At 44.6% G+C, this 23,521-nt stretch overlaps 1 protein-coding gene and 1 pseudogene across 1 annotated transcript in view; both read left to right on the top strand.

Moving 5' to 3' along the window:
• Positions 1-8,129: 8,129 nt before the first annotated feature.
• LOC119455289 (putative ferric-chelate reductase 1) overlaps positions 8,130-23,521 on the top strand; it is a 308,383-nt gene continuing 292,991 nt past the window's right edge. The window contains exon 1 of the mRNA XM_049668688.1: positions 8,130-8,135. The gene's annotated coding sequence lies outside the window, so the exon portion shown is untranslated. The remainder of the gene's footprint in view (positions 8,136-23,521) is intronic.
• On the top strand, positions 11,344-11,518 carry LOC119457176 (U2 spliceosomal RNA; annotated as a pseudogene).

The following is a 23,521-nucleotide window of genomic DNA, read 5'->3' as shown; positions in this document are numbered from 1 at the left end:
AGCACCGACGGCCCGTGCCGCATGTTCGTGCTGCACGACGGCATCCTCTACCGCCGCAATATCAACCCTGAGGGCCCTGAGTTTCTCCTTGTCCTTCTTCTTCATCTACGATCCATCGTTCTCGAACAACTTCACGATGCACCAACGGTGGAACACCTTGGCGTTTTGCGCACATACGACCGCGTACGGCGCCGGTTCTTGTGGCCGGGACTTTACCGCTCTGTGCGTCGTTATGTCGCAACTTGCGAATTGTGTCAGCGCCGGAAAAAACCTCCCCTGCCACCTGTCGGCCGACTCCATCCAATTGAAGTTCCCTCTGAACCTTTCTATCACGTAGGCCTTGACCTGCTTGGCCCTTTTCCGACGACGTCTAGAGAGAATAAGTGGATCGCCATCGCTACCGATTACGCCACACTACGCGATAACCAAGGCGTTGCCGACCAGTTGCGCAACTGACGTCGCAGATTTTCTCCTAAATGACGTCATCCTACACCACGGTGCACCTCGACAGTTACTTACCGACCGCGGCCGCTCGTTCTTGTCTCGGGTTGCTGACGACCTCCTCCGCTCTTGTGCCACAGAGCATAAGCTGTACACCGCCTACCACCCTCAAACGAACGCTCTTACGGAACGTCTCAATCGAACACTCACAGAGATGATGTCGATGTACGCCTCCAATGATCACCGCGACTGGGACGCCACGCTGGCCTACGTGACATTCGCGTATAACTCGTCCAGAAATGACACCGCAGGATATTCGCCCTTTTATCTTTTGTATGGTCGCGACCCTACATTGCCATTTGACACCATCCTACCTTCTGTGCCACGTGTTACAACTGAGTACGCTCGTGAAGTCATCGATCGCGCTCACATGGCGCGTCAAGTCGCCCGATCGCGTCTGTTGGCATCTCAGGATATACAAAAAGAGCGGTACGATCGGCGCCATCGCGATGTTAAGTTCGCCCCAGGTGCTTGGGGCGACATGGTGACCATCTCCGCTGGTCACCATGTCGTCTTGTCGGTCTCTCCCAGAAGCTTTTCTCTCGCTACACAGGGCCTTATGAAGTCCCACGTCAAGTTAACGACGTCAATTACGAGATCTCGCCGTTACAGTTTGATCCGTCCTCAAGTACGACGCCAGTTGACATCGTGCACGTTTCGCGGTTGAAGCCATACTTCGCTCGCAGTGCTTCGCCTGACATGCGCCGAGACGGCGCTTCAGCACCCGGGGGTCCTGTTACGGAAGGATAGGAGGAAAGAAAAGAAGAAGAAGAAGATCGAGAGACACTGGCTGCTGCGTGTTGTTGCTGGTCAGCCTTCTTGTCTACACTAACCCTACTTGGGTATATATTGTAAATACATGCAGTCTATACTCCCAACATCCCCGTAACATATGTTTATCCGCTACCCAGAATCGACAACGCCCTCGATTGCTTGAAAGGAGCAGAGCTCTCCTCCTCTTTGGACCTTCGATCTGGGTACTGGCAGGTCCCTATGAATGAACCTGACCGTCCCAAGACTGCGTTTGTAACCCCAGATGGTTTATATGAGTTTAACGTGATGCCATTCGGCCTTTGTAATGCGCCGGCCGCATTCGAACGTCTCATGGACAACATTCTAAGAGGCCTCAAATGGCACACGTGTCTGTGCTACCTGGACGACGTCGTAGTCTTTTCGAAGGACTTTGCCTCCCATTTGAGTGGCCTCGCAAGCGTCCTCACTTGCTTTTCAGACGCTGGATTGCATCTTAATTTGAAGAAGTGCCACTTTGCCGCCCGCCGACTTACCGTCTTAGGCCATGTTGTCAGCAAGGACGGTGTCCTTCCCAACCCTGCAAAGCTTCGCGCCGTCGCCGAGTTCCCCAGGCCGTCTACGTTGAAAGAACTCCGTAGCTTCATCGGCCTGCGTTCGTACTTTCACCGATTTGTGCGTAATTTCACGTCCATAATCGCCCCCTTAACGCAGCTACTTGCCGACAGCCTAGGCATCTCGGCATGGTCTAGAGCTTGCGAAGACGCGTTCGCCACATTGCGCCACCTTTTGGTATCCCCACATATCTATCCTACGCCACTTTGACCCAAACGCTCCCACAGAAATCCACACGGACGCTAGTGGAGTAGGCCTCGGCGCTATCCTTGCCCAGCGCAAGTCTGGCTTCGAAGAGTACGTCGTCTCATACGCCAGCCACACTCTCACCAAAGCGGAAACGAACTATTCAGTCACCGAAAAAGAATGCCTTGCAATCGTTTGGGCAATCGCCAAATTTTGACCTTACGTATATGGCCGTCCATTTGACGTCGGGACTGATCACCACGCCCTGTGCAGGTTGTCGTCGTTAAAGGACCGCTCTGGTCACCTAGCTATTTGGGCGCTTGGTCTACAGGACTATGACATCCGTGCTGTCTACTGGCCCGGCCGTAAGCATTCGGATGCGGACGTCTTTCGCGCTTGCCACTGCCTGATGAGGGTGGTGCTGCGTCTGTCTCCATCTACGATTCTTCGTCTCTTACATACACCGACATGCCAGCTGAGCAACGCAGCGATCCTTGGATAGCTTCTCTTCTGGAGTATTTATCTCAGCCGTCACCACACACTACCGACCGCTCGCTTTGGCGCGCTGCTCGTAACTTTGCCATCCGCGATGGGCTTCTGTACCGCCGCAACAACATTTCTGACGGCCGTAAATGGTTGCTAGTGATTCCTCGCCATTTACGTTGCGACATATGTGCCTATTTTCATGCGGATCCGCAATGCGCCCATGCCGGTGAACTAAAGACGTATGCACGCCTCCGGCTTCGATACTACTGGCGCGAAATGTACCGTTTCGTTCGGCAGTACGTCCACTCGTGCTCCAACTGCCAACGCCGCAAGAGCCCACCTACCTAACAAGATTACAGGGCCGCTCCAACCATTGCCTTGTCCCTACCGGCCTTTCGACCATATTGGCATTGATTTGTACAGCCCTCTACCGTACACCCCAGATGGCAACCGCTGGGTTATCGTCGCCGTGGACTATCTCACGCGCTACGCCGAAACTTCAGCGCTTCCGGCAGCCACAGCACGTGAAGTCGGTTTGTTCATCCTTCGCAACCTTGTTCTTCGACATGGTGCGCCTCGCGATCTACTGAGTGACCGTGGTCGTTCATTCCTCTCCGAAGCTGTAGAAGCCCTCCTCCGGGAATGCAACATTGCCCATAGAACTACAAGCGCATATCATCCGCAATCGAATGGTATGACTGAACGCTTTAATCGTACGACATGCTCGCCATGTACGTTTCCGCTAACCACACTAACTGGGACCGCATCCTTCCCTTTGTTACGTATATATGCTTACAATAGTGCCACTCAGTCTACCACGGGATTCTCTCCCTTCTTCTTTATGGTCGCGAACCTTCCTCGTTTATGGACACGATTCTTTTGTATCACCCCGACGCTTCAGAAGCTACTCCTCTATCCGAAGCCACCACTTATGCCGAAGAATGTCGTCAGATTGCCGGCTCACTTACCGCGCAAGATCAGGCCAGCCAGAAACATAGTTGCGACGCTGGCTTGTGTTTTCCATCATATTCACCTGGAACGCTGGTATGGCTCCGCGTTCCCTCCTCTACTCCCGGCCTTCCAGCAAAGTTCAGCTCAAAGTACGCTGGCCCTTACCGGGTTCTCCGACAGACATCCCCGGTCAACTACGTCATTGAGCCTATTCACCCATCTATACGGACCAACGGTGTCGCGGACGCGAAACTGTTCAGATCGGCCGATTGAAGCCGCACTACGGCCCACCAGTGCTACCTGTTCCATAGGTCGCTAGGATGGCTCCTTTTTCGCCGGGGAGTGATTGCAGTGAGAAATACGGGCGCCAGCAGAAGATGAAGAATAAGACGTTTGTTGTTGGTGCTCGCGCTTGCTCCGTTTGGCCGTTGCCTGTTTCGGCGCATTCATAAAAACGCCGAGCGTATCTACTATTAAACGAGTGCTATCATAAGAGATAATCAAATTAATAAATGGAATACTTTGATTGAGACCTCACATGTGTGGGATACATGTGGAAATTATTGATTATTAGTATACTTTACCTAAATATGAAACCCGTTGTTAGCAATGATAATATGTTGTGGTGATTGTATGCAGAGGGCTTTTAATCACGCTGTTGTCTGGCTTGCAGGTTGGTCAAGCGCACATCTTAGATCTTAGACGAAACAATAAAAAGGACAACCAAGACAAGCAATGATTCGCAGCTTAAGATTATTTTGAGCAGACAGCATACATATAAAGTGGCAGTGGCAAGTGGCAAGGAACATCGTAGTCATCTTGCAGTGCAGACATGAAATCACAGCATTCTTTATAAAATATTTTGTCCATAGCTGCGCAACACTAAAATTTGTTTAGAAAGAGTGCTGCGATTAGGACGTTTGCTTATGTTTGGTTTGGATTTCCTTGCTTCTTTAAACTATGTATGCTGTCTACTCGGAATAAACCTTAGCTCTGAGTTAGCGTTAATCTTGCGTCAGTTTCAATTTAAGCTTTAATCAATTTAGCTTCCGCAGAGGCAATATATTATTTGCACAGCAGGTACTTATAATGCAAAGAAGGCTAATTTTGGAGGCATCTGAAGAAAGAAAGGTCGCGTGTACCTGGAATTTTCGAATGCTTTTGACACCCTAAACCATTTAACACAGTTGATGAAGCTTGATAGGTGTGGTATACGTGGCGTACCTCTGTCTTAATTAACTTCACATTTAACACATACGATTCAGTAAGTTTATATTCAAAATACTTTATCTTCACTTGAACCGATACAGGCCGAAGTACCTGAAAGTAGCATTCCAGGTCCTCTTGTCTTCAACCTCTGTATTAATGATATGAAAACTAGAAGTCATCATGCGAATTACATAATATATGCAGATGACGCAACAATATTTTGTGACCATAACCCACATTTGGTCCAGTCAATCGTTCAAGTAGCACTTGACCACCTGTACATATGGACCAAATTATATTCATTACAAATTACCTGCAACAAAACTAAAATAATTTGTTTTTTCAGCCCAGACAATTAGTCGCCGTGTTTAGTACCACATCTACACTTGGTCAGTCTACCATAGAAGTTGTTGATACGGTTAAAACAATTGGTGTGCACTTCCACCGTAATATGTCATGGGATATTAAGTCACTAGCGTCATTAAACGAATATAAAGATGTCTGTGTATGCTTGTTAAAATCAATTTTTTTTCAAGTACATTATTCTTATCTCATATAAATTACTGTTTTGCTCTTTGTGGCAAAGCAATGCTTACCAATCTAAACAAGATACATGTACTCCAGAAGAAAGCTCTCCGCCATATTGTTAACCTCAAACGAGATGCGCGCACACAGGACACTTTCAAACAGTTCCGTCTAGTTTCATTCCATAAGATGTACACCTTCGGCTTAACCGATCTCTATATTAAAGTAATTTGTAGCATTGGCGACATATTCAACTCAACGGCAAACTTAAATGAATAGATATATAAATTTTTTTTGAGGTCATCTCTACCGTGGAGCGTTCCGTTCTCTCACACTACATATGGAGACCAAATGATTCGGCACCGTCTTCCAGCTTTACTAAAGCAACTACATGCAAGTAAAATTTGAAAGTCTAGGCTGCACTAACCCAAAACTTTTATTTGTCATACTTGGTTGATCGTGTACATACTTCAATTTGGATACGCTTCTTTCCTTTCTTTTTCCTTTTCCCCCTTTTTGTTGCAATGTCTGTGATCTTTCCTTTGTGGGTAATGATCCGTATTTAATGCATTCCCTCAATTACTCTTCTTATATAGTGCATAGCTGGCGTGTATAAATACCTATGTCCAGTACAATATTCTATGCCATTCATTAAATCAACTGTTTTAAGTATTGTCACGTAGCAGTGACGCTGAAGAAAACAGTCGTAAAACTGTGTACGACGAAACTGGTTGTTTATTGGGCGAACCTGTGCCCACAAAAGCAAGGTACACTCAAAGCACAACGATAGCGGCGAACACAGTCGGCGATCGTCGAAAATCTGATCAGCGGCAAAACGAGTCGGCTTTTATACCTGAGTCATCGAAGGTTCCAGAATAATCCCTGGTACGCGCGTGTCTTCCAGAAAGTTCTAGACAATTCGCGTCGCTCATCGACCGTCATTGTGCCGAAGGTGTTCAGGCGAGGATTGGCGTCGTTTTTCTTGCAAAACGACATTCTCCTAAAGAAGAACTTCTCGCCTCTCCGAGCCAACTACCTCCTCGTGGTACCCTCAGCATTGCGTCCAGAGGTTCTGCAAGCTCTCCATGACGACCCAACGGCTGGACATCTCGGTTTTTCACGCACTCTCGCGAGGATACAAGAAAAATACTACTGGCCTCGCCTCTCTGCCGACGTCGCCCATCACGTAAGGACATGCCGAGACTGTCAGCGACGCAAAACACCGCCGACAAGGCCAGCCGGACTTCTACAACCAATCGAGCCGCCTCGCCGACCGTTCCAGCAGATCGGGATGGACTTACTGGGGCCTTTTCCCGCACCTCCACCAGATGTCACGTAGCAGTGACGCTGAAGAAAACAGTCGTAAAACTGTGTATGACGAAACTGGTTGTTTATTGGGCGAACCTGTGCCCACAAAAGCAAGCTACACTCAAAGCACAACGATAGCGGCGAACACAGTCGGCGATCGTCGAAAATCTGATCAGCGGCAAAACGCGTCGGCTTTTATACCTGAGTCATCGAAGGTTCCAGAATAATCCCTGGTACGCGCGTGTCTTCCAGAAAGTTCTAGGCCCGGATTCAGAAATGCTCCTAACCTTAGACCGTTTCCCTACCTTACGCAAGGAGTCCTTCATGCTACCTAAACGTTAGGCGCCCTCAGAAGGCCATCGCGAATTCTAAAAGCTTCCTTTTACCTTCCTTGCGGAAGGAGCGCCTCACTAAAGTCCCTAGATATATTTTTTGCTTAAAATCTAGAGACTTTACGCCTCACCAAAGGAAGTGGAACGTTACAGGCTTCTGGTTTTGAGATTACTTACGAAAATATGCAAAATATTTCTAATGAATTGCCAAAGTAAACTTCCGGCGCTGTTAGAATTGCATTTCTACTTCTATATCAGGGCATAAATACCATTTCTCTCGTCAATGACGTAAAAATAACTAAAAAATGATGCACATGGCAGGAAAGTAAGCTCAGCCTAGCAACTTTGGCAGCATCTGACAGTTCGGTTGGTCAGGCGTCGCTTTCTTTTTCTTTTTGGCCTGCGTTTTGTTTCGTGCGTGTGTGTGTGTGTGTATTTGCCATGCCGGGCAAAATTTCACGGAGGAAGAAAAATTGGCTGTGGCTTAACTCAGTTATGCCTAGGTGTGCGTAGCTAGAGGTACGGTTAATCTTATTGTTTAGCTTGGTTCTCTCTACGGTTACGTCTTTTTCATTTAGCTTCGTACGTCTGAATGTTTAGGTTTGGTTGTTACCTCTCGTTAAGTTATGGTTATATTAAAGACTAGACATTATTAAATGGTAACGTATTTATTGTGAAAGTCTTCATCTTGTTGTTTCTCAATTGCCACAAAGACGGCCCGATGGTCGGTGAGGCGGCAGGATAAGGGGTTGTCGTCCAGTGAATTGAACACGTTTCGGGTGCTATCCTCATCTGAATCCACTCGCCTGGCCACTTCGTACTTACGACACTTCTCGAGGCGTGCGGCTCATTCTTCCTCCGTCTCTTCTGCGTCGTCATCTACACCGGGGCTTTTAATGGGTATATAAGTACAATCTATGCACCCAGTAACCCCGGGGAATCCTCCAATGGCATAGAACCTAGTCATGACTGACCTCGCTTCACTGGCGTTTGGCAGCCGAACGTACTTGGGATACAGACGTAGGCATATCAGCTGTGTCTTATCTCAAATGCATCGGCATATAGAGGGTTGGGATACACACACAAGGTCCCCTACAACAGTTTGCATGACACCCGTTCCGTAAAAACGCAGTGCGATGAGGACCTTCAACAGAGCAGGTAGCGGCGCTCCTCTGTTGTCAGTGTTACAAAGCAGTTGCAGCTCTGTCAGTATGGTTGCAACAGCTCGCTTGGAAAAACGATACCGGGCTAGAAACTCCACTTCGTTGTAGTGTTCCAGTGGATAATGCCTGTCAATCACATGCCAGACTGGAGTCAACGGCGGAGGCTTGTACACAGTCCCGTAAAGAAGTTCACTTGCACGCCAAAGAAAACTTGCATAGCTTTCGAAGCTATCGTCTTCGGATAAATATCGCAAGGCCGTCATTCTCGCCGCTCGCTTTTCACAGAAAAACGGAATCACAAAAGCAATGGCACAAAGCGCAGTCTGCGGAGCCAAACTGGACGTCAATGCACGGCGGCTGGCTGCCGCGGCGTTGGCTGCGCACGGCACCTATCCAAGCCGAGCGTACCGCGTGCAAAGTCCTGCGGAGAAGCATAGGTTCAGGTAGAGGAGCGCGGTTAGGAAGCATGAAGGTAGCATGCCGGCTTCCTAAGCGTGAGGAAGCACCAAGGAGGCCCTAACTTAGTGCCCCTTAGTAAGGGACGTTCCAGAATTGACGCCAGGTCGCCTTACAGCGTGTAAGACGTCCTTAGTAAGGAAAGGAGCGTTTCAGAATCCGGGCCCTAGACAATTCGCGTCGCTCATACAATCAGATAACATAAGCGTCGGTGAAAACAGGCAACGGAAAGAAGCATCGATAACGTTCTAGAAACTTCCGATACAGGCGCGTCCTGCGCCGAGCGATAACGTTTAACATTTGTTAGCCGGTGGAAAGCGGCCATCGGCGAAAGATAAACATGTATACGTGTCAGTATATACCCCTCTGACTGCGTGTTATGGGTGTTATTCGAAGTGCTGTTTTCTGTATCTGAACTGCCACGTGAATGGGAAGCTCGAAGGCCTGTGAAGCGAATTTAATTCGCTTTTGGTTCGAGCCTCCATCCATTTCCTTGAATAGAGAAATAAATGCTCTTGTACTTGTTCTCGCTCTATTCTCCCTCCTGAGGTGTGCACTTGTGAAATCTGGAAGTACGAACAACCTAGTCCACCAACACGTTCTGTGAAGTTGTCCGCCTTGCCTTGGATGAATTCATTCAGGCATCACCGGAGTATTGTTCTGAGTGAAAGAAGTGAGACGGACGGGATCGAATGGACGCATAATATCTCGCACTAACGAAACAACAACAACCACGTATTCCTAAAGCATTTATTTGCAACTGAAATGCTAAACAAAGCAACGAACACATTATCCTGTGGACCAAAACATCATCCGCACGGGCCGATGCGCTGGGAAAAACCGGTGCTTCGCTGGCGGGACTTGTAAGAACCAGCTGACTTCCCCGATGAGTGAGGTTACGGAAACTACTATGCGAACAGCCTTCGTTAAGTTCCAGCACGTGATGAAATAGTTTCACGGTACGGACAAACAACTCGAAATACACAGACTCGACGAAGGACCACAGCACGGCGCATCAACACCAATCTTTGTTTATGGTGACGCGCAAAAAGTAAGTTAGCGAAGCACGCTTAATATTTGTCAGGTGACCATAAAACATGAACAGAAGAAAAAAGAAAGAACGGAAGGTCAGATAAGGTAGGCCAGAGACATGCTCCTTTCGCCGCTTGAAAGCGTTGTCCAATAGCTTAAGTAGCTGCATGTTTTTGAAAGCTGGTTCAGATACACGATCTCTTTCTTACTTAGGCTAATTGACGGCGCGCTGACGCACCCTGCTGCGTTTAGTGATAGCTGCATATTGCTCATGTACCAGGAACTTGTGTGAGTCCTTGAAACCTTTCCGCACGATACATTTACCGTAGTGAGGTGTGCGCGTGCACCTGCCACCGATCTTTGTTTGCACGTTGTACGAACTCTGCCGCACACCGAGACATCTTCCGTTTTTTTTTTCTATTATAAAATCGACTATACGGCGACAGCACCTCATTCACACCTACTGTGCAATACACAAAATGGTTAGCTCAACTTATCCATTACATACTGCATAGTCAACATAGAAAAGACAGCAGACTTATACGACACTGCAGAATCAAATCCCAAGTTCCAGCGAAGCTGTGGCTTTTGAGCAGTTGCATTAAGCTTTTCAATTTCCTGAATTCAGGCGACAAATTTTAAAACGTTACCCGCAAATGACTTGCCAATTTGAAACAGTGACCCCACAATACTTTCGTGCGCTTTTTAAATGAATTTTTACAACGGCTGTATGTAATTGATCCACACGCATTTGCTTCGCATCCAAATGTGCCATGGTGCCCCCTCTTCTTTTCGCCAAAATTGATCTTAGCAACCAAGGCAACGAGCTACGTTCTGCGCTGTTCTTAAAACACGCTAATAACGCTCCGGGGCGCTTGGGTACGTAATTTATTGCAAGTGCCGCAATTAACCAACGCAATTCGAGCTTTGCCTACACAACACACATAACGTGCGGTTTATTTTCAGCAAATATAACCAATATACCTAGCTCAGTTTACCATGGATACCAGGAATTCCGACCACGAATTTCGTATAACGCATCAAAATAGGGAAGTGACGAGATTTCAGGAAATAATTGCAACGCTTACAATTACCTAGGAAGGTTAACGTTTCAGCACGCGTTACACTAAACATGCATCCCTTTGACCCAATGCGAACGTGTGACCTATAGTTATGTCAGGATATTGGGAAACATAGCTGATGACGACCGTATGACGCTTTTGAACACTTCGTTAGGAATTGTTTTGCAAAAGCTGTAAATACCTGACATTCTTGAAACTTTGCGCAGGCATCACAAATGAGATAAAAAAACAATGTTGTTGTGCATTGAGTTCCTTCAAGACACAGGGCAAGCCTCCTGCGTGCTTCGTAATATTATATGCTTCTAAAGCTCTGGAATGGTTGTATCAGTTTTTTTCTAAAAAGGTATAGTTAACTTACACACTTAGAACGTTTGGTTAGGTGGATGACCAGTGAAGCTGTGTATGTGGTGATTGACCGTTGCTCCGGTGAAATGTTACAAGTTTGCGGGATTGGGGCCACGTGGACAGCTCGCATTTATTTCCGTCTTGCGGCCCTGGCGAGCAGCACGCTTACGCTTGGCATCCGCGGCCGGCTCATCGTCGGTGGTCTCCACGCCGTCGTTCTCAGTAGTCACGCTGTTCTTCTTCAGACCACACAACACGCGGCTTATCCATTCCACAGTCAGAGCAGAGCTTAGGAAAGGAGCCTACGTAGAGCATGACATCAGGCGACAGAAGACATTCAGATTGGTAGGAACTAGTTTTAATACGCGGGATGACGGACACGTGTATGGTGCGAACGTAGACATGGCCGACGCGGGTCAAAGTGTAGTATCTGTTGTTATTAATATCTGATACGGGTTTTATTTAGACCCATGATATTACACTTATTTTTGCAAGTTGGCGGAGTGCTTGAAGCCTGCTACACCTCCACCGCGGGTCGGCCCGGTACTTCACGACCTTCGGGATCGGCCCACGTTTTAGGTCTATGGACATCAATACGCGGGATACTAGCCATATAAAGCTTTGCTGTAAAATAGAGCTTAGAAAGTGATTTTCCCCACGTGGGGTGTGAACTAACACAGCTTGTTCACACCCCAAGAAGACAAAACGATAACTCTTCAAACATTATCGATCTTGTTCTAACCTCACACTCTGATAACGTCCTCTTTCCTTACATATCTGCCTGGACTGAGCGATCACACAGTAATCTATGGTACGTTTCGTTGCAAGCTGTCATGTCAAATGAAATCAAATAAGGTTTATTTTTCCATAAGGAAACGGAAGGATGCCTGAACAAAAAGTGAAAACTAGTTCACTTGACCAAGGCTCAGGCCCCCGTTTACATGGCAGACAGCAGTGATGACCAGGGAAAAAAAAAAGAGAAAAAAAAATGCACATAGGGAAAAAAGCACATAGTTATACAATTTAGTTGCAGTTATACAAGTGTGATAAAAATATAATGAGATGCAAGACAGAATAGTACAGTAATATAATGTAATATAATATTATTACCGTGATATAGCGGGATGCAAAAGAAAATATAAAGCACGTAATGTAAATCAATGTGATTTGAGACAAATATACAAAATATAGACAATATAAATACAAGGTGTCCTACAGTTGCATAATAAAAAAAAACTCGTAAACTTTTTTATTCACATTTTCTATGTTAATCTTGTTCTCATGCAGATAATTCAGGAGAACAGGAAGAGTGTGTAGAAACATCTGCGTACCATAAGATGTTCGAGAATACGGCACGCTCCATATATCTGTATTACGTGTAGAGTAAATGCGTGCACTCAATGTTAACTGAGCAATAGACTCTAGCATCTTGTCAGGGGTGATAATATTTTGTTTGTACTTTATTGCCAGTGTATATGCGTAAAGACTTGAACGGAGATACGGTTAAAGCGCTTGAAAAGGGGTTTTGTATGTGCGTAGAAAGTCTCACCAGCTATGTGTCGAAGGGATTTTTTTTAAGCGTATGCAGGCGGTTTATGTTGGTTAAGGTTGTTTTTCCCCAAACAAGCAAGCAATAATTCAAGTGAGAGGCAACCAGCGCGTAGTAGATCAACAATTTAACACTAGACGGTGGAAAGAAATGAAATTTTGCTAATCTGCCGAGAACTTTTGATATCCTAGTAATTATATGATTGATGTGGGTATCCCAGACATGTTTTTATGAAAGTATACTCCAAGTGTTTTAATTGAGTCAACCATCTCCACAACACAATTGTTAAAAACAAGATTTCCTGTTAGCGCGGTGGTCGATTGTCTTGGAGTGAAAAGAACGACTTTGGTTTTATTAACATTTATTTCTAATGAGTTAAGAATGGTCCATCTGCTCAAATTTTCAAGGCATTCATTTATGTCAAGTTGAAGCAATTTGCAATCAGTATGACGAAATAAAAGCGTTGTGTCATCTGCATACATGATATATGATGGTTTCTGGTTTATGCAAGTGATATTGACATAAAAATTTCAACAATGGCCCAAGAATACTCCCTTGGGGAACCCCAGTGTTTATCGCTTTAAGTGTAGATAAAGTATCATCTATAGCAACACATTGCATGCGGTATGATAGATAGGAAGTTATGAGTGTTAAAGGCAAGCCTCGTATTCCATAAAGTTCCAGTTTATTTAGCAATGTTCTGTGGTTTAGACGGCCGAATGCTTTTGAAAAATCGATGTACAAGCTAGCTATCAGTTCGTTTTCTTCAAAGGCTCTTATAAAGATTTCTTTTTGAGCTAAGAGCACTTGTTCAGTGGACCTCCCCTTGCGAAAGCCACATTGAGCGGTGTTTATTATATTGAATTTTGCAGCAAAGTTTGAAATTCGCTCATGCATAATCTTCTCCAAGCCCTTAGAAAATACGGGCAGAATAGAAATTGGGTGGTAGTTCGATAAGTTGTGTTTGTCCCCCCTTTAAAAACCACAATCACTTTGGACACCTGCATCTTTTTAGGGAAGTCTCCCGTAGAACAAGCCAAATTAAAGATATGAGTAAGTGGTGCTGAGATTAAGTCAAGCGAGTATTTAATAGGTTTTATTTGTATGCCATCTATATCGCATGGCGTGGTATTGCTTAATGAAGCGAATATCGCCTGAACCTCTACTTCATTAGTTGGTTTAAGATACAAGCTGTTTATGCTTCTTGGGAACGTTTTTGTAGCATCAGAGTAGTAAGAGCTATGGACCATATTTAAAAAGAAGTCATAAAAGGTTTCTGCAAGGTTGAAACCATAAAATAGGCTTGTCATTTAACATTATTTCAGTAGTCTTTTGAAGAGCACAGGGCTGGTTTAAAAGTTTGTTGATTTTCCTCCATACAACATCTCCTTTTACATTATGATCATCGTGGAAAAAATTGAACAGATAATTGCGCTTTGCATTACGTAGCAGAGAGTTAGTTTTCTTCCGGTGCAGTTTAAAGTTTTCCCAGTCAACCGGATTACGTGTGGTCAAAAACTTTTTGAAAAGACTATCTTTCTTTTTTATCATTTTGAGGCAGTGCTCTGTTATCCAAGGTTTTCGTGACCGGTTTGCTCTTCTGATTGAAACTAAAGGGAATGATTGATCATAGGCTTCCTTAAATAACGATAGGAATGCTTCGTATGCCTCGTCAGACGTCTTTGAGGTATATACAATATCCCAAGCTATATTATTTAATCTAGTGCGAAAGTTTTTACTGTATTTTGATTGATGTTTCGAACCTTGCGATCAATAGAAGATCCTTTTCTGACAGCTTGGTAAGATTTGTTGAGCAAAAAAATCGGCAAGTGGTCACTGATGGGTGCAGTTAGAACACCTCCTAACGTGTCATTTGGGTCTACGTTAGGAATAAAAACATCAAGTAGTGTGGTTGAATTAGGCGTTATACGTGTAGCCGCCTTGGTTACGTTAGTGAAGCCATGTGACTGCAATATTCTTTCAAAATTGTGCTGCGATGTTGATACCTTTAACATATTTATGTTGAAATCACCACCAAGGATAAGTGTCAGTTAATTTTGGATTGCATAATTAAGTAAATTCTCAACATGATCAAAGAAGGTGGATAAACTTCCGTCAGGTGGTCGGTACATCACCGCAAATGCGAATTTTCTTTTTTTACACCTCACAACAAGGCTTTCAGTGTCATTGGTAATAAAAGAAAACGTGTCGAGCAATTCGCACTCAGTGGATCGCTTTATGTGCATTAGTAAACCACCTCCACGTCTGGCTGCCCGGTTTAGCAAAAATGTTGTGTAGTCTGCATCCATTATGACATCAGTTTCTGGCTCGAACCAAGTTTCAGTTAACAATATAATATCAAACCGGAAATGAAAATTTTGCAATAAAACTTTTAATTCATCTTCTTATTACGTGCGGATCGCATGTTTAAGTGAAAACATGTGAAATCTTTTACTTTCTCAGAGACGAGAAAGTCTTCACAGTGCTTATTCAAGTCATCACAGTGCATCATCATTTTGGATGCGGCTTTTTTGCTTAAGGACTGCTATTTGAAATCTTTTGATTCTTGTCAACATCACAAGTGTTTCGTACATAGAGTATGTTAGCTTGTTCATCTTTGCGAGCTAGTGTTTTCCCGTCTTTCGTCCAGACAAACTTCCATCCACAAGCTTTCTTCTTCTCAATTGCCATCCCCAACAAATGCCTCAAAGATGGGCAGAGATGTTCATTCACATAAATTGAGGAGCTAGAAGTGTGACCGAGGTCAGTCATTGTTAGGCGAGACTTTCTGGCCTTTTGAAGAAGCGAGTCACGTTTGCGCCTGCTCCTGAACTGTAATACAATGTTAGGGCAAGAGCCTTCAATACGAGTTTTCACTCGATGCACTGCTTCGATGTCGTCCGACGTAACTGGCTCATTTAGCAATGTTCCAATCTGACATACAGTCGTTGCGAGGTTCTCATTTTGCTCCTGGATTACTCCTTTTATTTCGATGTTGCATCTTCTAGAATATTGCTCGCTCGCCGTCATTCTCTGGTCATATTTCTCGAGCTCCTTTTTTAAGGTTTTGACAGTCACTCATCAAAGTTTCATTGGATTTTTTCAGAACCTCATTTTCTTTCTCCAACGATTTCGTATTTTCCATCACTTCTTCAAACCGTAGGTTGAAGTCTTCAAGACTTTTTTCAAAGTCCCTTAGTTGCTTTCTTACATCACGTTCAAATTTGATTTTAAACTCCTTCAGTTCTTTCCTGAATTCCTCTTTGAATTCATCAAAGCGTGCACCCATACTGTTCTCTACAAGTTATGCGCGTGCAAGAAGACAGTTACTGGCAGCAGCGAGATCGGCCGAACAGGGAACCAAAGAGACTACCCTCACAAGCATTCCCTGCAAAATATTTGAGCATAGTCTGTTTTCAAACCTTGCTAACTTTCTCGAATCAAATTCATTTTTTTCGCCATCGCAACATGGTTTTCGCAAATCATATTCTTGTGAAACCCAACTAATATCTTTCACTCACAAACTTCATGCCATCCTCGATCGTTCTTCTCTCATTGACTGCACTTTTCTAGATTATTCTAAAGCGTTTGACAAGGTGTGCCATAAGCTGCTTCTCTACAAACTACGCCAGCTTAACATAGACACTAAACTGCTCTTTTGGCTAGATATCTTTCTTACTAACCGTTCTCAGTTTGTGTCGACAAATAACGTAAATTCAGAGCACACTGCTGTTCGATCTGGGGATCCTCAAGGGACGTTATTAGGCCCGTTACTCTTTCTTATTTACATTAATGACTTAACTTCGTATGTTTCCTCGTACATTAATCTCTTTGCCGATGATTGTGTTGTCTATGGCGAAATAACCTGCGTTGATGATACTAAAGCCCTTCAGTCTGACATTGATGCTATTAACAAATGGTGCAACATATGGCTGATGGAACTTAGCATAAGGAAATGGAAGCATATGCGCATATCCCGAACATCATCTTTTTCGACCATTTACCACATCGCTAGTACTTCTTTGGAGACCGTGTCCTCATACAAATACCTTGGCATTCACATTACGTCAAACCTTTCTTGGGCAGACCACATTTCGTATGTAATTAGCAATCCTAATCGAATTTTGGTATACCTCCGTCGTAACTTCGCACAAGTATCTTCATACATAAAATTAACCATGTACAAAACACTCATTCACCCGAAACTAGAATATGCTGCCTCCGTCTGGGGTCCAAGCCATGAAAACCTAATTCGGTCACTAGAAATGGTTCAAAATAACTCCACGCGTTTCACTCTTCCTAACTACAACAGAACAGCAAGCATATCTGCCATGAAATTAAGTCTTGACCTATCAACCCTTGCATCCCGTCGTGAGTTATTTGGTTTGAGCCTTTTTCACTGCATATTTCATCATCCTCAGCTCCACCATGAGCTTATATCACCTCCTCAGTATGTTTCATCTCGCTTAGATCACGCACAAAAAGTTCGAATTCCTTTTTGCAGAACTGACGCTTTTTTCAGTCATTCTTACCACGGACATCCGAAGAGTGAAATCACCTTCCTTCGGATGTAATCTCCCTCAGAAATCGCCACCTATTCAAGAACGCCCTAGCTAACATTGTATAATTAGAATTTTATGTGTTTGCTCATTCTTTGTTATGTATATATGTACATTCTTTCACATGTAACCCACTCCCCTCTCTAATGCCTTTGGCCCTGAGGTTACGTTAAATAAGTAAATAAATAAATAAAAAAAATTCACAGTTTCGCCCTAAGGGCGAAGCAAGGAATGCGATAGCAACACAGCAATGTAATACGAAGTAAGGTGAGCGGCTTTGGTAGCAACATGAATTGTAGTAAACATGAGCTGATTAAGGAAGCAGGTCTGCTGCGGCATAAGTAGACCGACATGAAGAGAGACTCGATGACCACGAGAAGGCGCGTGTGAAACGGTGGTGTTGATGAGAAGCGCTTCCCGTGGGCAGCGCGTGCGAAGGGACACACCTGTAGCGCTGTACTGCCGATCCGGGCAGCATTGCATGTGTAGCGTGCGTTGGAAAATGGGGCCCGACTATTACTAACTGAATGAACAAGCGTGGTGTGAGCGCGCACAAACAAACATGAATAGATCACGCTGAATGACTGCAGACAACGACTGTCAAAACGCTGGCAGCAAGCGCATATGCCGCAGCGGGCGAAGGTGCGCGCGGTCTATCGCTTCAACGGAAACTGAGCGGCGAATGCACAGCGCATAGAAAGGTCAGAGCCGTGTGGAGATAAGAGACGGTGCGGGCGAGCGACGAGCGCGGTTGTTGGCAGAGTAGAAGTGCGCCCCCCCCCCCCCCCCCCCGCTCCCTCCGTCGCTGGCTTCCCGCTTCCTTGCTTGCTCGTGGGAGATTGAGTGCGTTCGCTCTCCGTGATAGCGCGCGTCCCCGCACGCTACCGCTCGGGCACACGGCGAGCGGCGCATATTTTATCTATACGGAACCTCACGGCGACGGCGACGCCGACGGCAGAAATCCGGTTGAGGTGTCCATATAATTGCTATCGCAATAACAAATAAAGTATATTTTAAAGAACACCAACCTGTCGCGAGCAAAAAAAAAAAAAAAAACGTATGCGCGCTTAGTACAGGTGTTCGCTGGTCGTCTCGCTGCTGCCAAGTGAACAGATCCAACGACGAGATTGGCTTTTGTAGCTTGCAGCGGCGTCCAGGAGTCGGCGCAGATCACCTCAGTAGAACCACGCCCCCCGGTCACCAGAGCACGTGGCGAAATTGGGCAGCGTTGGTCCGGTACTTATCTGTTGCGAGCAAAGAAAACGTATGCGTGCTTAGGGCAGGTGTTCACTGGTCGTCTCGCTGCTGCTAAGTCCAATGAAATAAAAGAAAATTCTAACTCTGTATGATAAAGCAGATTTCGCAACCATGAACGCACAACTAGAAGAATTTTCAAATTGGCTGATTGCTGATTTCAATGGCAGGTCTGTGGATACTAACTGGCGGCTCATCAGAAATAAAATGCGCAACTAATGCAAAAAATACATCCCAATGATTACTGTATCTTAGAGACTATCATCACCATGGCTCAGTGAAAACTTGAAGTGATTACGCCATCAAAAAGAAATTCGCTGCGCTCAGACAAATGTACCAACAACGCAGGCGCATGGGAAAGTTATCATGCCATACACAAGTCATTGGAATACTTGGCAGCCAAAACCAAGCGCACATCAACGCTTCCCAATATGCTGTGCACTAACCCGAAACAGTTTTGGAAAGCAATTAACCATGCTTTTCGCAAGTCTCTTTCACGGCCTGACGATCATAACATTCCTATTTCATACCGTCATGTTCCCAATGCAATGAAATCATTTTTTCCCTCGGTATTCCCGCAAGAATACATAGGCGAGTCACCAGATTTCCCTCACCTTAACAACCGTGTCATGCCGGAAGTAAACCTTGATGCCAATGGTATGTCGCATATCTGTGCACGTGTATTTGCGTGATAGCGTTTCCCTTTCTGTCACGTGGCCCATATCGCGATCACATCACCCTCGCACACGATGTGCATATAATCGCTGGCCACCCGCCGTGGCTGCTCAGTGGCTATGGTGTTGGCCTGCTGAGCACGAGGTCGCGGGATCGAATCCCCGGCACGGCGGCCGCATTTCGATGGAGGCGAAATGCGAAAACACCCGTGTACTTAGATTTAGGTGCGCGTTAAAGAACCTCAGGTGGTCCAAATTTCCGGAGTCCTCCATTGCGGCGTGCCTCATATTCAGATTGTGGTTTCGGCACGTAAAACACCATAATTTATTTATAAATGTATACAATCGCTGGCCGCAAGGATGGGGTGTGCATTTTGTCCTTTGTATTTCTGGGCTGTGTTTTGGACACATTAAGTTGCTGCCATGCAATAAAACATGTTTAAAGTACAGTCTGCCCCTTCCTTCACGGAAGCTCCGGAACACGACAGGTATTGTTAAGTTAATTTACACTCTCAAACTGGCGTCATCAGCTGGTACGGATGAAATCAACGCTAAGGTATTAAAAGTACAAAATTTACTTCTAGCATCATCTTATCTCACATCTTCCAGGAATGACTTTTCACTGGAGTGGTGCCACAGGACTGGAAGGTAGGCAAGATCATTCCGATTCCAAAGCAAGGCTTGTCATCATGATGTCAACTACTCACCCATTTCTTTGACCAGTGTGTCGTCGAAATCAATGAAACATACAATTTATTGAAATAGCATGCAGCTCCTAGTATCTGTTAATTTCTTTCACCCACCGCAGCATGACCTCCTAAGAGATCGGTCCTGCGAAACCCAACTCACGCTATTTATTTCTTTAAAAAAGTCCTTACAGGCCTTGTGAGAGGCATTGGGTAAGGGGGGCGTCAGAAAGAAAAGGAAAACAGCATGCATAATTGATACATAATATACATGCACAATTAATTGACGTAATGAATGATTTCCTGCGTACGCTGGATGATTACACAAATATAACAAAAGGTACAGTTCACATAATAGTCAATTCAATGTCGTATACATAAGAATACAAAAAGAGCAACTACAACAAAAAATAACAATGGACAAATAAACTGAAGGGTTACATCAGTATTGCATAAAAATATATTGGACTGGTGACGTTCTAATCAGAGAAAAAAAAGAAACATAGTAATACAAGAAAAAGAGCAAAGTGGTCCCATAAACAAAAAAAGCTAACAGAAGACATATCATGAGGAAACATAAGAAGGGGACACGCATTTTTGTCGAGATTATGCAATGAAATGCGAAATGAGGAGCGGGCGAAATTTGTCAGGATTTTTTTCGGAGACCATGGAATCAGGAAGGGCATTCCATTATCGAATGGCACGGGGAAGGGCTGACCAATTGAATGCGTGAGTGTTTCCGTATATCCGAGTGAAGCTGAGGTGATTATGTGGCCTGCGTGATGTGCATGATGCAAATTCAAGCCGCAAGGAAGATTTCCTATCCGCACGAACGTACTTATGAAGCAGAGTTAAGAGAGCGAAGTCACGACGGACACTGAGGGGTGGAAGTGAAATATCCAGTTTTATTAGCGAAATACTAGAATTGTATCTATAGTTATGAGAGATAAACCTTGCGGCCCTATTTTGCACAGATTCTAATAAGCTGGTTGGGTTCTTTTGGTAAGGTGACCAGATTGGAGAGGCGAATTCGAGAGCTGCGGGCGAACAAACGTTTGGAAAGCTAGCTTACGTATGTTGGAGGGTGATTTGCGCAAGGTTCGACGTAAGTACCCCAGTGACCTTGAGGCATTAGCACATATGGTCTTAATGTGATGGTTCCAGGAAAGGTTTGGTACGAAATTAATTCCCAAGTACTTGTATGAAGTGGCTGGGGAAATCGGGTTGTTATTTACGTGATAAGAGAACGTAGAGATGGAGTGTTTGCGAGTAAAAGAGATTACTTTACATTTAGATGAATTTAGGGTCATTAACCGTGTGTTGCACCAATAAAAAATAAGCTGAAGATCGTTTTGAAGAAGGAGATGATCATGGGCGCTGGTTATAGGGCGGTAGACAATGCAATCGTCTGCGAACAATCGCACGCGTGATGCTAAATTATTAGAAAGATCATTAATGTATATCAGGAATAGTAGTGGCCCAAGAACGCTACCTTGAGGCACACCGGCAGTAACATAGCAAAGAGGTGAGGAAATATTGTTAACTATTGTAAACTGCTGGCGGTTAGAGAGGAAGTTCCGAAGCCAAGTTAGTGTCTGTGAGTCTAATTGCAGTGCAGTTAACTTTGAAATGAGGCGACAGTGCGCTACACGATCAAATGCCCTCGAAAAGTCGAGAAATATGCTATCGATGTCAAAATGCAGGTCAGTTGTAAATTCTAAAAGCTGGGTCTCACATGATAAGCCTTTCCTGAAGCCGTGTTGATTAAAGAAGAAAAAGTTGTTCGATTCGAGATGGTTGTATATGTGAGAGGCAATAATGTGCTCGATCATTTTACAACAAATACATGTTAGTGAGATTGGCCGGTGGTTATCTGGTGAATATTTGTTACCATTTTTGAATATAGGAACTACTTTAGCAGTCTTCCAATCTAAAGGGAGCTCCCCTAAAACTTATGACTGTCTGAAGATGTGATAGAGTATTGTGCTAGAAGTATTGACGGTGTTCTTTAGTATTTTTGAGTTAATCTCGTCGACGCCACAAGAATTAGATAGCTTAAGATTGTTTATAAGAGATTGTCTATACCGTCGATAGAAATATCGATGGACGTCATGAACTGATAGTTCAGGTCGGGAACCTGAAATGGAATGATATTCTGTGCAATATATAGAGGAGAAGTATGTGTTGAAGCATGAAGCACCCTCATTGTCAGGAAGGGGCATGTGGTCGCTATTGTGCAATGAAATGTGATTGGTATCGCGGCTCGGAGAGATCATTTGCCAATTTTTTTGGGGTTGGAATGAAGAAGGGCTGGAAGATCATGTGAAAAATATTTATCTTTAGCAGTGATTAAAGCGGAGCTGCAGTTTTTCAAGCATTCATTTTATTTTTCCCAAGCCGATGGGGTGTCTAATTGTCTAGCGCTCCTATAAACGCGTTTCTTTTTGTTTCTAAGTCGCCTGAGGGAATTGATAAACGAAGGGTTCAATTTATCGTTCGATATTTTGATCACTGGAATGTACTGGTTTACTAATGAGCATAATTTATCTCGGAAGAGCCCCCAATTTTCCTCGACCGTTCGACTATGCAAGGAAGGAAGAAAAGCATTATTGAAAAAGAATTCTAGGTCAGCATTAATGGTAGCATAGTCACCCTTGCTATAGTTACGAATTTCTTTGCTTATTTGACCCGTATAAGGTGACGGTATGTTAATAGATAACTGGAGCACATTATGGTCACTAAAGCCATCCAGGTAACTTATTTGCTTAATTGTTTCCGGATTGCTTGTAAGTACTAAGTCCAAGATATTAGATCCGCGAGTGGCTTGAGTGACAACCTGGGAGAAGTTGAAGTCTAGGATGAAATTAATGAAATCTAATGAAATTCGGCAGCTAGAGGTCAGCATATCCCAGTCGATGTGCGGAAAATTAAAATCCCCCAAAAGATAAACCATATCTGCTGGGCAGGCCCTAAGTGCATTAGTAATACTGTTGTGAACATCGGTGATAAAGGATTGGTTTGAATCGGGAGGACGGTAACAGGCACCAATTAGCACTTTCCCTCACTAATATTTCATATTAATGACATTAGTTCCAGTAGTGATCTTAGCATTCCGGTAAACGCTACCAAGCGCGTGTTGAGCGGTGGGAGGTGCTGCTGGCCAGCGACACTGCCTTTATGATCAAGTCAGCTTGATCGACAGGGTGCGCAGGGCGGCAACCGCCTGTGGCGCCCTGGACTGAGGGCAGCCACCACCGCTTGAATGGGCCCCATGAACCAAGTAGGCCCCACACCACAAACTCCATTTATTCCTTCAAACAAATGTTTTCTCCTCCTCCTCCATTTTGAGAAAGCTTTAGACTAGGTTCCATATAATTGGCTCATTCTAAAACTCTCCCGTCTGAATCTTAATAATTTTATTGTCGATTGGTTATGTAACGTTTCAACGAACAGGCAGCAGTTTGTGCATGTTAACGGCCATTCCTCATCCTTAACCACCGTTATAACCGGCGTTCCCCAGGGCACCGTCTTCGGGCCCCTACTTTTCTTAATTTATATTGACCTGCCAGATAGTATCTTTTTCGGCATTACATTTTCCGTTGACGATTGTGTCACTAAATGTTAAAAAATAACTTCACATGTTTCCTTTCCCCGATTGTTTTCCTACCCAGGGCACCGATATGTAATCTAGGGATCTGAATTATCTATTGCATCATCATATAAATATATAGGTGTCAATATAGCCCATGATTTTTGTTGGTCATCCCATATAACAGGCATTGCTATTGAAGCTAACCGTGTTTTTAATTACACAAGACGTAATTTGCTTCCGGCCCCTTCATTGGTAAAGTTGCTAAC

Source organism: Dermacentor silvarum, chromosome 6, assembly GCF_013339745.2.
Source record: "Dermacentor silvarum isolate Dsil-2018 chromosome 6, BIME_Dsil_1.4, whole genome shotgun sequence".
Taxonomy (NCBI): domain Eukaryota; kingdom Metazoa; phylum Arthropoda; class Arachnida; order Ixodida; family Ixodidae; genus Dermacentor; species Dermacentor silvarum.
This window is presented reverse-complemented; position numbering and strand designations above follow the sequence as displayed.